This window comes from Danio rerio, chromosome 6 (genome assembly GCF_052040795.2).
Source record: "Danio rerio strain M-AB ecotype USA chromosome 6, GRCz13ab, whole genome shotgun sequence".
NCBI lineage: Eukaryota > Metazoa > Chordata > Actinopteri > Cypriniformes > Danionidae > Danio > Danio rerio.
The window spans coordinates 44,352,229-44,363,263 of record NC_141026.1 but is presented as its reverse complement, the minus strand read 5'-3'; the positions used below and the strand labels follow the sequence as shown (position 1 = coordinate 44,363,263).

The following is an 11,035-nucleotide window of genomic DNA, read 5'->3' as shown; positions in this document are numbered from 1 at the left end:
TAAAAGTGCACCGTAAGGTTGATCTCTCAAAAGAAAGAGTCGACTGTGAATCTTTTAACAAGTCATTTTTAAAATGGACACCTAGCCATTCCATGCTTATATTAATCAAATCTTTAATATAAGTTGTAATCCAGTAATGGTGTGGAACAATCCCTACAGTCTGGGCCATTGGACCAAACACTTCAGGTTAATGGCAAAGTTTAGATTTTTTAAAAGCGACTCCTTTGGGAGTTGTTAGTTAAAAGAAGGGAAAAAAATAGAATATTATAAAACAAAGAAATATTGTATAATAAACAAGGAATATTATATAATATAAAATATTATAAAACAATGAAATGCATGTCAGCCTGTTTTTGGGAACTTCCAAAACCATAATCTATAATAGGGGCACTTTAAATATGTATTTTAAATGTTTTATTTTCTTTAGACGAAAAAAAAAAACACATTATTAAAGCCAAAAAGTTCAAAATATCATAATTGTGGGGTGCATGAAAAGGGTATACAGTATATTGTATAGTCTAACACTGTTTCCCAACCCTGTTCCTGAAGGCACACCAACAGTACACATTTTAACCTCTCCCTAATCAAACCTGAATCCATTCATCAGAAAATAAGAAGAGACTCCAAAACATGAAACGATAAGTGAGACATCCAAAATATGTACTGCTGGTGTGCCTGCAGGAACTGGGCTGGAAAACACTAGTCTAGCAGACATGGTGTTCTTTTTCTCACCTTAATTTTTTAATCTAATAATAGGTCTGTGTGAATGAGATTGCATTCTTAGTCTGTTTTCATAAACTAATAATAGGCAACATAGATTTGATAACATCATTCAGTTTGTAGGACTCGTGATTGTGTTAATGTTTTAGAGTTGTTGGACGTCTTGAAGAGTGTTTTGAGCTAAACCTTGAGGTTAACCTTTAATGATGTCCAGAGAGATGCTCTGCTTGGTGTCTGTGCGGTTATATAAACTGACCAAACTGACCTAATGGCCAAAATGGCTATTCAAAAGTTAGCAAGAGCTGACAGTCAATAGGATTGTTCTTATTCTACCATTCAATTAAGAATATTTTTATATTTGTGAATATATTTTTAATTAAATATATTTTTTTATGATTTTTAATATATATTTTTATTATTTACATTATTATTATTAGCTATAATAATAGTAATATATTTAATTTTTTAAAAATACGCTTAGAAAATGCTATTGGTTAAGAAAAATTTATATAATATATATTATTAACATAAAATATTATTAATCTCCAACTTGTATTATGCGTTCAAGTGGAAATTGATCTTGACACAGTTGCCGTAACCAGTTTGATGTTCCCTCAATCAAACAAAGTCAGTAGGAAGTATGTATGCAATCAAAGCTGCATTACTTTTTACAATCATGGTTCTTCTAATGAAAACCCAAACAATTTGACAAATGGGTGTGCATTCATGTCAAAACACTGACTGGTTTTGAGTGCAAGTATACTTCATTTACATGCAGCCGTTGAGATAAGAGCCCTACAAACTCTCACTACTATGAGTGCAAGACGGACTGACAGACTCTGCGAACAACAAACATGACGTCGCTACAGAAGATGCTGACTGTTATCTGCAGTGAAGTGTGCCAAACATCTTTCCTGACTGTCCCTAAACTAAATGACGAATAGCATCATTCATGAAGACAGATAAGTCTGTGTTTATTGCATGCAAATTGCTTTTCACTAAAGCTGAAAAGTGCCCTTGGTGCACACAAACATATACTGTCTGAGGCAAAGCCTGGAGCGACACATCAAACATAATCACAGGGAAAAGTCACAGCGCCAACTGCATCCTAATGTTACAACGGTTTGTGTTTGCGCTGAACACCTGCTATTGTTTCAGAGAGTTTCATGCTGATTTGAATTGGTGTCTAATGTGTCGTGTTTTTTTTTTTTTCTTAAGATGAGGTTGAGATTTGTGTACAGATGAGGGGTGGTTGAGTGCTAATTAAGCTGCTCAAAATATGTTATTTCTGCACTTACTGTATAAAAACTTTGATTATCTATTGATTGTTTTCTTTCTTTTCTGGAAGGTAGTAAATACAATGTTCACTCATTAAACATTGTTTAGACGGATAAATCTAAGGGTGCTTTCACACCTGTGAATCGATTCAGTTGTTCCGAAACAAGGATTAAAATTGTTACATTGTGTTTTTTTGCTTTTGTTGCGGTTTGCTTTCACACTGCAAAGTTTCTAAATGGACCAAAATAGCTAAAACAAGTTTATTATTATATCCCCTTTATTGGTCAGAGTTTCACGTTTGTTTTTGCAGAGTCCCGCTCAGCTGTCAGGGGAGGTTTGGTGATGTTTGACAAGGTACGCGCGACGTGTCTGAAGAGCGAGGAAGCATGCGGTGGCAAGGGGTGAGAAGGGTGCCTGTTGTATTTGAGGACCATGAGGGAAACGCGTGATTACCGGGAGATTATCACTCATTTGATGGCATTCGGGAGTCTCTGTGCATTTGCGGGAGACTCGGGATGTCTGTTGAATGACCTCCCACCCTACTCATATTCACCTTATTCTTTGCCGACGAGCGGGTGCAGCCATTTGAATCCTTTTGGCTCGAGACTTCTGGTCTCATTCCCTTCCATTAATTTTTAGACATTAAAAACTGCTTGTTTCGCTGCTTGATGTTGCAAACTCATGTTTTCTTATTATGTTATTCTACTTGGTCTATATAGTAGTGCAAACATTTGTTTGTAGAGCAAGTAGTTTGACCATTTTCTGCCATTTATTATTCCTAGTCATTTCTCCCGTAGGCGACTGAATTAGAAGTTAACCGGGCTCGGATTGTATCGCTTTCTCACTACAATAGATCCGCTCCAGAGTTTATTTCAATCGAGGCGAGACCACCTCATTCAAGTGATCTTGTAGCGATTGTTTTAGTGCGGATCCGAGAGCGATTGGTGGATTCACATATGCCAAACGAACCACGCTAACTGGGCAAATGAGACAGGTTCCGAAACAACACCCTAAGGGTGCTTTCACATTTCTAGTTCGGTTCATTTGGTCTGGACCAAGGGTAATAAATGATACATTGTTGCATTTGGGTCGTTTTCACACCACACTGCTTGCTTTGGTCCGAACCAGTTGAAAAGAACTAAAATCCACTCATCTGACAAAATCCACATCTCTCATTGGCCAGATGTTGTTGAACATAGTTCCTAACCTGTCTATCGATGTGTCAGAATTCACATGCGGGAAAATCCCAATGAACTCCCACAGGTAAACAAACATGAATTAATTTAGCTGAACTCCGACATGGTTGTCCTGCGGAAATATTACCAAAGATCCATCCCTCTCTCACTGTTGGTAAAGTGCTGTCAAGAAATATTTTTCCTCCATATCCCATAATGCACAGCACATCGGATTACGGCAGCTGGATTAGTCTAAAAAGAGTAGTACTTTTTGCGGTTGGGTTTGTTTTAGTTCGGATCATATTATCACCACAAACTAACCACTACAGGGTTCGTTTGAAAGCGTACCGAAACCACCGAAGTTAAAAAAACGAGCATCCTCCATGTGGCCTCTTTACTTTCTCTTTATTTTTACTCTTTACTTTACTCTTTTACTTTCATGGTTAAGGAAACAGTGTTGTACACACTCCATTGAAGACATCCATCAGCCTACATATCTAATTTAGTTTATCAAGTGTAAAGATTTGTTTCAAAACTATTTCTAAATTCAGTTCTAATTTCCATTAACTAATAAATGAACAATAATAACGAAGTGTGGTAAAAAACTGAGTTATATCCAAACACATGTCCTAATCTTATGCCTCATAAGGTGATGCATAATTCTCCAAAACCGACAGGTGGATTAATCTGAACTTATTTGTAAAACAAATATAAATATGCATATAATAAATAATACTGCTAATAATAACATTAATTCAAATGCAAATTGTCATAAATAAACTGAAAAAAGCCTCTGGACATAAAGAAGGCATGGAGATTGTTTTGTTTTCATATAAATGTTGTAAATTATAATTTTTGTAACGTTTTAATTCTTTATTTTTTTTTTTCATATGTAAAGATATTTGTGTATAGATGTACATCCTGTGCGTATAAAGTGTTTAAATCTGCATAGGCAGATAACTAACATGCTCTGCACTGGACTTTAGATCAGCTTTACTTGGTCAATGGCATGGTCTATTTCAGTTTCTCAAAATAGCAACATGCCAAAAACGCACCTTAACACACCTTCTTTATAGAGCAACATCATAACTAAAAACTTAATTTATGAAATTTAAAAAACAATATGTATTTAACTTTAGTGTTTAATGTTTATAGAGCAAATACAGTTCGATCCACTCATTTGGTAAACAAAGCAAGTCTCAGATATAATATATCTACTAAAAACAGTAGATATTGCCTTACAATCTGTATTGTAAATAAATCAAATTAACATTTTCACATTAGTCAATAATATTACTGAAATTATATATATATATATATATATATATATATATATATATATATATATATATATATATATATATATATATATATATATATAAAAAACGTAATAAATAAAAATGTACACACATTTACACAAGTAAATAAATGATGGGCTAAAAATTTGCAGAAATCTGTGGATTTCTGTGCATGCAGATTCCGTGTGGGCCTAGCAATAAGCCACAAAAACTCTTGTGTTTTTGTGTGTGGTTTAACTGATTAAAAGTTTCACCATCCTCAAATTCTTTATTATTTATTTAATTTATTTATTTATTTATTTAACTTTTTGAAAGCAGTTTTGATGTTTACAGTATAAGCCAATCCTCAAGTTCAGCAAGGGAAGCTGAGTGTTCTTATAACATCTGTTTCCCCTCCTGCTGTTTTCCATAGCTAGTTTCCCTTATCAACTTTTCAAAAATCCCACATTAAAAATACCCAGAGAATATCCCTGTACTTCTTGACGAACATTCAAATGCAGTCACTTATATAACATCAACATGCTCTGAAGTGCATACTAAAACTGTCAGTATTCCCACATTCTAATATTGTCATTTTTAGTAACTTAACTATTATATTTTAACAAAGAACATATGGTTTTGTTTGTAAAAGTGTCTTCTTACTCTCACTCATGTTCAGTCTCCTCTCTCTCTCTCTCTCTCTCTCTCTCTCTCTCTCTCTCTCTCTCTCTCTCTCTCTCTCTCTCTCTCTTTCTCTGAAAATCACAGTCATTAGTGCAGGAACAGCAGTGTTACATTCAGACGCTTCTCAGCAGTGAAGACAGTAAATACAGACTATTAGTGCTGTGTTTGTGCTCTTTCTGTGCTAATAGTTGATGAAGCGGGACCAGGTGCAACGGTCAGACTCAGAACATCTCTAAACTCTCATGCTTTACCACATGTGCAAACCTGATCATGTTCAAAACTAGGAGTGTGTGATAATCGTCTACAATAATAACTTTATTGGTAATGTTCAATGATCTGTCCAAATAGTAAATCAGTTGTTTCGAACAAATCAGTTGAATGAACGTCTCAATGAAACTCTCATGAAAAATGGATTTGTCGCCACCTACTGGTGGTTTTAGTGTCATACTTATTTATCCACCACAGTCCAACGATAGTAACAAATTATTGCTTAATTATTGTTATATAACCCTTTCACATGTAGGATTACACCAGTGTGATCAGCCTTGGCTGGTTCCTGAAGCGTACGATCACACCGGTGTGATTAGAACATTCAGAGCGCACGTCATCAACTGTTATAATTCAAACCTGATGGCACACACTAAAGGCTGATTTATACTTCTGCGTCAAACGCCAGCATATGCTACGTCGCTGACGCATAGCCCTTTGCCGTGGCCGTCAGCTTCGCTGACGTGCACCTCTCAAAAAATGTAACTACACGTCGCAACAACGCGTAGCGCAAGCTCTTTGATTGGTCGGCTTGGTAGCGCCGACGAGTCTGGGCGGGACCGAGAGCTGCGCGAATGGCGCAAGCGATTGTTTACAAGTGTGGAGTCCCGTGAAGGAGCTCCGGATGGAAAGTTTTGTTTTGTGTTTACCTTATTGTTAAAGTTGTTGCACGTCTGCCGGTTCCTGAAGTTAACGTGATGTATTAATATTTATTCATTCATTCATTCAGTCATTCATTTTCTTTTCGGCTTAGTCCCTTTATTAATCTGGGGTCGCCACAGCGGAATCAACCGGCAACTTATCCAGCATATGTTTATTCGCAACGCATGCCTTCTAGCTGCAACCCATCACTGGAAAACAACCATACACAATTATACACACACACACACACACACTCATACACTACGATCAATTTTAGCTTATCCAATTCACCTACACCACATGTCTTTGGAGGAAACCGACACGGGGAGAACATGCAAACTCCACACAGAAATGCCAACTGACTCAGCCGAGGCTTGAACCAGCAACCTTCTTGCTGTAAGGAGAACATGCTACCCAGTGTGCCACCGCGACGCCCCATGTTTAATATTATTTATTAAATTAAGGATTAATTGTATCTTATTAGTGTCTACCCCTACCTCAACCTAATGTACAGTATCCTCAGCTGTATCTCATCTAGACTTCACAGTGCTGAAGGAGAGGGATTTCACGTATGGCCTAAACAATAAGGTTGAAACATGGTAATAACATTAATATGTTAAGATAGCAGGCATGTCTTTTCATGATTAATCAGTCGTATTTAGATAAATGCATGTATTTTTGGTCATTCACTTAGACACCTTTTATAATCATGCTCGATGACCTGCAAAGGGGATAAACAGAACAGGGGGGGTCATGTGTTGCATAAGTTGAAGTATTTTTAACTTGACACGGCATCTTCAAAACAGCACTCAAGGCAGGACACTTAAAAAACAATGTGAGACACAGTGGCTGAAGACAGAATCGAAAGTCAACCTTTCAGAGAGGATCTCCTAATGTCTCTTCTGAATCCTGTAGAGGAAACTCTTGAAAACTCCTGGCCTTTTTCTGTGCAGAATGATCAGAATAGACCATGTTTGGCAGTTTAGCAGCATTACTGTCTTCAGTAAGGTTCTGAGTGTCTAAGTCTGAGAGTTTTTATTTTTATTTTTTATTTTCCAGGTATTATGTTTTTCCTCTTTTGTCATACTGTAGCCATCGTCATCAGGCGCCCTGTGCTCCTCAGAGCTCAGACAAACATCAGTTCTGATGTCTGAGAGTTTTAATAGACCAGCTGTAGCTGAGATGCATTAGCTTTATCCCAGATGACATGCTTACACTGACTACTAAAGCATTATGTGTACGCACACACTCTCAGTCTCTTTCACATACACAAAAAGTAAACAAATATGAATTGAACAGCCGAGAATATAACCATATAGACTACTTTTTGTTTGTGCATAAAAGTGGCAGTTTATGTATTCTATGTTTTTAACATTTACAGGAACATGCTGCGGCATTTACATTTAATGATACAATGATTGAGGCATTTACATTGTGGTTGGTTGCCGGTATGTTTAGAATAGAGTTTATCATTTCTCTTCTTTGTTTTAAGGTTTAAAATGGTCTGGCACATTCTTATCTATCTGAACTTGTGACTGTTAACATATCTGCTAGATGTTTAAGGTTTAGAATAATCTCTACTGAATCCGTGTTCAAGGGGAAACTGAAACATCACCTATTAGGAAAGACCTTTTAATACTAGAGTTAGTTGAGCTTTCTTTTTTGTTTCATGTTGTATGTATTATATGTTGTTTTATTTCTTTATCTTATTTGATTATTTTAACACAAATTGGGTACAGCACAGTGGTCAACAGCTTTTGTTATATTGCACTTATAAATTAGGTCTAAGTCTACATTCTCCCCATGACTGTCCATGTTCTCTACTAATACAGGCTACTTTTTTTCTTAAAGTATTTCTTTGTTTGTTTGGTATTAATATTCATCACATGGAAATATATTTATTTGAGTGCCATATAATTCGGTTTATGATTTTATATTCATGGCTTTTCCTATGCATTACTTAATAAAACAGGCTACTCATCTTTTAGCTGTTGAGCAATATGGTTTCAGGAAAAATAGATCAACAGCTCTGGCATTAACAGAAATTATTGAACAAATTACTAAAAAGATAGATAAAAAGGAGAGGGTAGTTGGAATTTTTATAGATTTTAAAAAAGGCATTTGATACAATAAATTATAATATATGAGTTATTGTGTTGAAATTTGGGGGAATGCATATAAATCTAACCTATGATCCTTACAATGCAGAGAAATGTCCTTAGATTGATAGAAAATGTGCGGTATTTGGAGAATATAAATACTTTATTTTCTAAATTGAAGATATTAAATTGAAGATATTTGTGGTGTGAAATTATGGAACAGTCTGGAACAGATTCTCTAACAATGTCAGGATATTAATCAATTTGAAAAGTTGCATTTATATTATTAAAGGAATATAATTATGATTAGAGGTGATTGAAAAAAGAACAAAATGATAAAGGTATGATGAAATTTCAATTAATGCCTGTTAAATACTATGTTTTGTATGTTGTATGTTAATGTTATAAAATGTAAATGTACAAATGGAATCAAACAAATAACATGTCGAAGACAGCAAATGTATAAGGTATGTCTCATGTAAAGCTCAAATCTCTCATGTAAAAAGAAGAGATAAGTAAAAGAAGAAATAAGTTGACGTACTGTAATAGGCGAATGATGTGTGTGGTAATGGGGTGGGAAAAATAATAAGCTTGTGCTTCATCCCGCTCTATTTCAACCATGTTAAAATGTATTTATTTTGTTTAAAGAATTGTTTTGAGTATGATTTTTCTGTTCGAAAATAAATAAATCAAGTAAAATCAAACCAAAACCAAGTGACAGAGCAAGAAAAGAATAACAAAAAAAAAAACATGAATATGAGCGCACTTCATGTTATGCTCCCACATTTTTGGCTGTCAGGGGCCTGTTTGTCAGCGTATCATCCTACTTGTCATATTTCCAGATGACATACTGTATGTTCAGTGTGCTCTTCTGACCCTGACACCATCAGCAGCAAGACATATAGTGAAGATCTAAAAATGTCCCTTCACTATACAGTACAATGCTCATTCTGTAGGGTCTGCACTGCTGTCAGAACTGAAAATGTGAATGTGTTTGTCAAAGTGTCTCCTTTCCCAATGGCAGGCGTAAATGGATTTTTAATTAGCTCTTTCCACATAACATTGTTTATGTGTGTTAGGGAGCAGTGAGAATCGGCGTGTGTCTGACACGTTTGTTGTATATCTGGTTATAGCTTGTAAAGCCGTTGCTGCACAGATCTTTATGAAGACAGTCTCTCCAGGAATTAAATATTGATCCACGTGCGCAACACAGTCACGTTTACCTTGTAGGTAAATAAAGGCATCACACACTGAGGGAAAATCACCTGTGGAGATGTTGCTGGTCAGGATCTGTGTGTAGTTCCTCCATACGCATTGTAAAAGCAAGTATCACAAGTTATCTTTCTCTATTGTTGTGTGATGAGGATTCATTTGCTACCTTTTTAAGTGTTATATGTTATTTTGATATTATAAACTTGATTTATAATGATTGATTGATTTATTTGTTCTGAGCTCTGTCACTGTTTATATGCAATGTTCGTTAACAATATAAATGTATATATTTGACTTATTGACACAACATATTACTATTTAGATTTATTAACAATTAATATACAGCATAAAACATTTTTTTTCTTTCTATCTGCTACTGTTTTTTCAAAGTACTATCTGTATCTGTGGGGTCTTAAAAAGCTCAATTTTAGGCCTCTAAAAGTCTTAAATCTACTGAAATGTTGAGTTGTAGGTCTTAATTCTTTTTTTTTTTAATTTTTTTTTTTATTTTTCTTAATTTTTTCCTAATTTTATTATTATTGTAGACTGAAGTGTGACAGCTATGTTTCGTTCTATTCTTGGTAAGGGTCATAGGGTTTGTGAATGGGTATATTTGAAAATTAATTCAAAATATAAAAAAATTAATATAAAATAAACAAAACAAAAATTCATTATTATTGTATTATTAAATACATTTAAATTTTTTTTGATAGGTTAAATGAAAATCCTTTTCTGACTGGGATATTTGAAAAAATGCTTTGCATTTAACTCTGTATACGACTAAAAGATAATTTAAAATGGTGTCAAAAATGTCTTACAAAAGTTTAATTTTAACTTTAATCTTAAATCTTAAATCTTAAATTTATACCTGTAAAAACCCTGTTATTTTAATAATATATAATAATATAGTAAGATTTTTTAAAAGAATCTATTATTATTATTATTATTATTATTATTATTATTATTATTATATTGCAAAACAATATTTTTTACACTAATAATTTATAATGGTACTAGAACGGGAATATTATTATTATTATTGTTAGTGTTGTTACAGCAATAATAATAATAATAATAATAATAATAATAATAATAATAATAATAATAATAATGATGATAATAATTATAAAAAATATTCTTCTTCTTATTAATATTATTTATTATTATTATTATTATTATTATTATTATTATTATTAATGGTGTTGTTACAGCAATTTTAATAATAATAATGATTAATAAAAATTATTATTATTCAATTCATATTATTGTACTTAATATTATTATTTTTATTAATATTGTTATAGGTGTTTTTGTTGTACTCTTACTATAATAATATAAATATTTATGTACACATTTAATTTATTTAACTCAATATTAAGTAACCAATAAATAGTAAAATAGTGTGAATTTAAAAAGTTATATATATATTGATCCAGACAACAAATACAATGTTTTTGTTAACGTTTTGCTATAATGAGACAACAGATTTGCTAATGAGAATTTTGTGGTCTTTTAACAAATATTAATTAATATTTTTTTGTAATATAATGTGTTATTTTGTGACATTCATGTGTCATTCACCCTTTTTAAACAAGAAAGGAATAATCCATTTGGAGTTGCAGAATCGTGTATGAATGTAATGAAGTGTGATTGTTAGCTCAGTGTTGATTGGCTGCATTCT

At 33.5% G+C, this 11,035-nt stretch overlaps 1 protein-coding gene across 2 annotated transcripts in view; it reads left to right on the top strand.

Moving 5' to 3' along the window:
• Positions 1-11,035, top strand: part of tex264a (testis expressed 264, ER-phagy receptor a) — a 145,510-nt gene that overhangs the window by 90,529 nt on the left and 43,946 nt on the right. Inside the window, exon 3 of one of the 2 annotated variants that reach the window (XR_015492631.1) lies at positions 2,507-4,292. The gene's annotated coding sequence lies outside the window, so the exon portion shown is untranslated. 2 annotated transcript variants of the gene reach the window in all.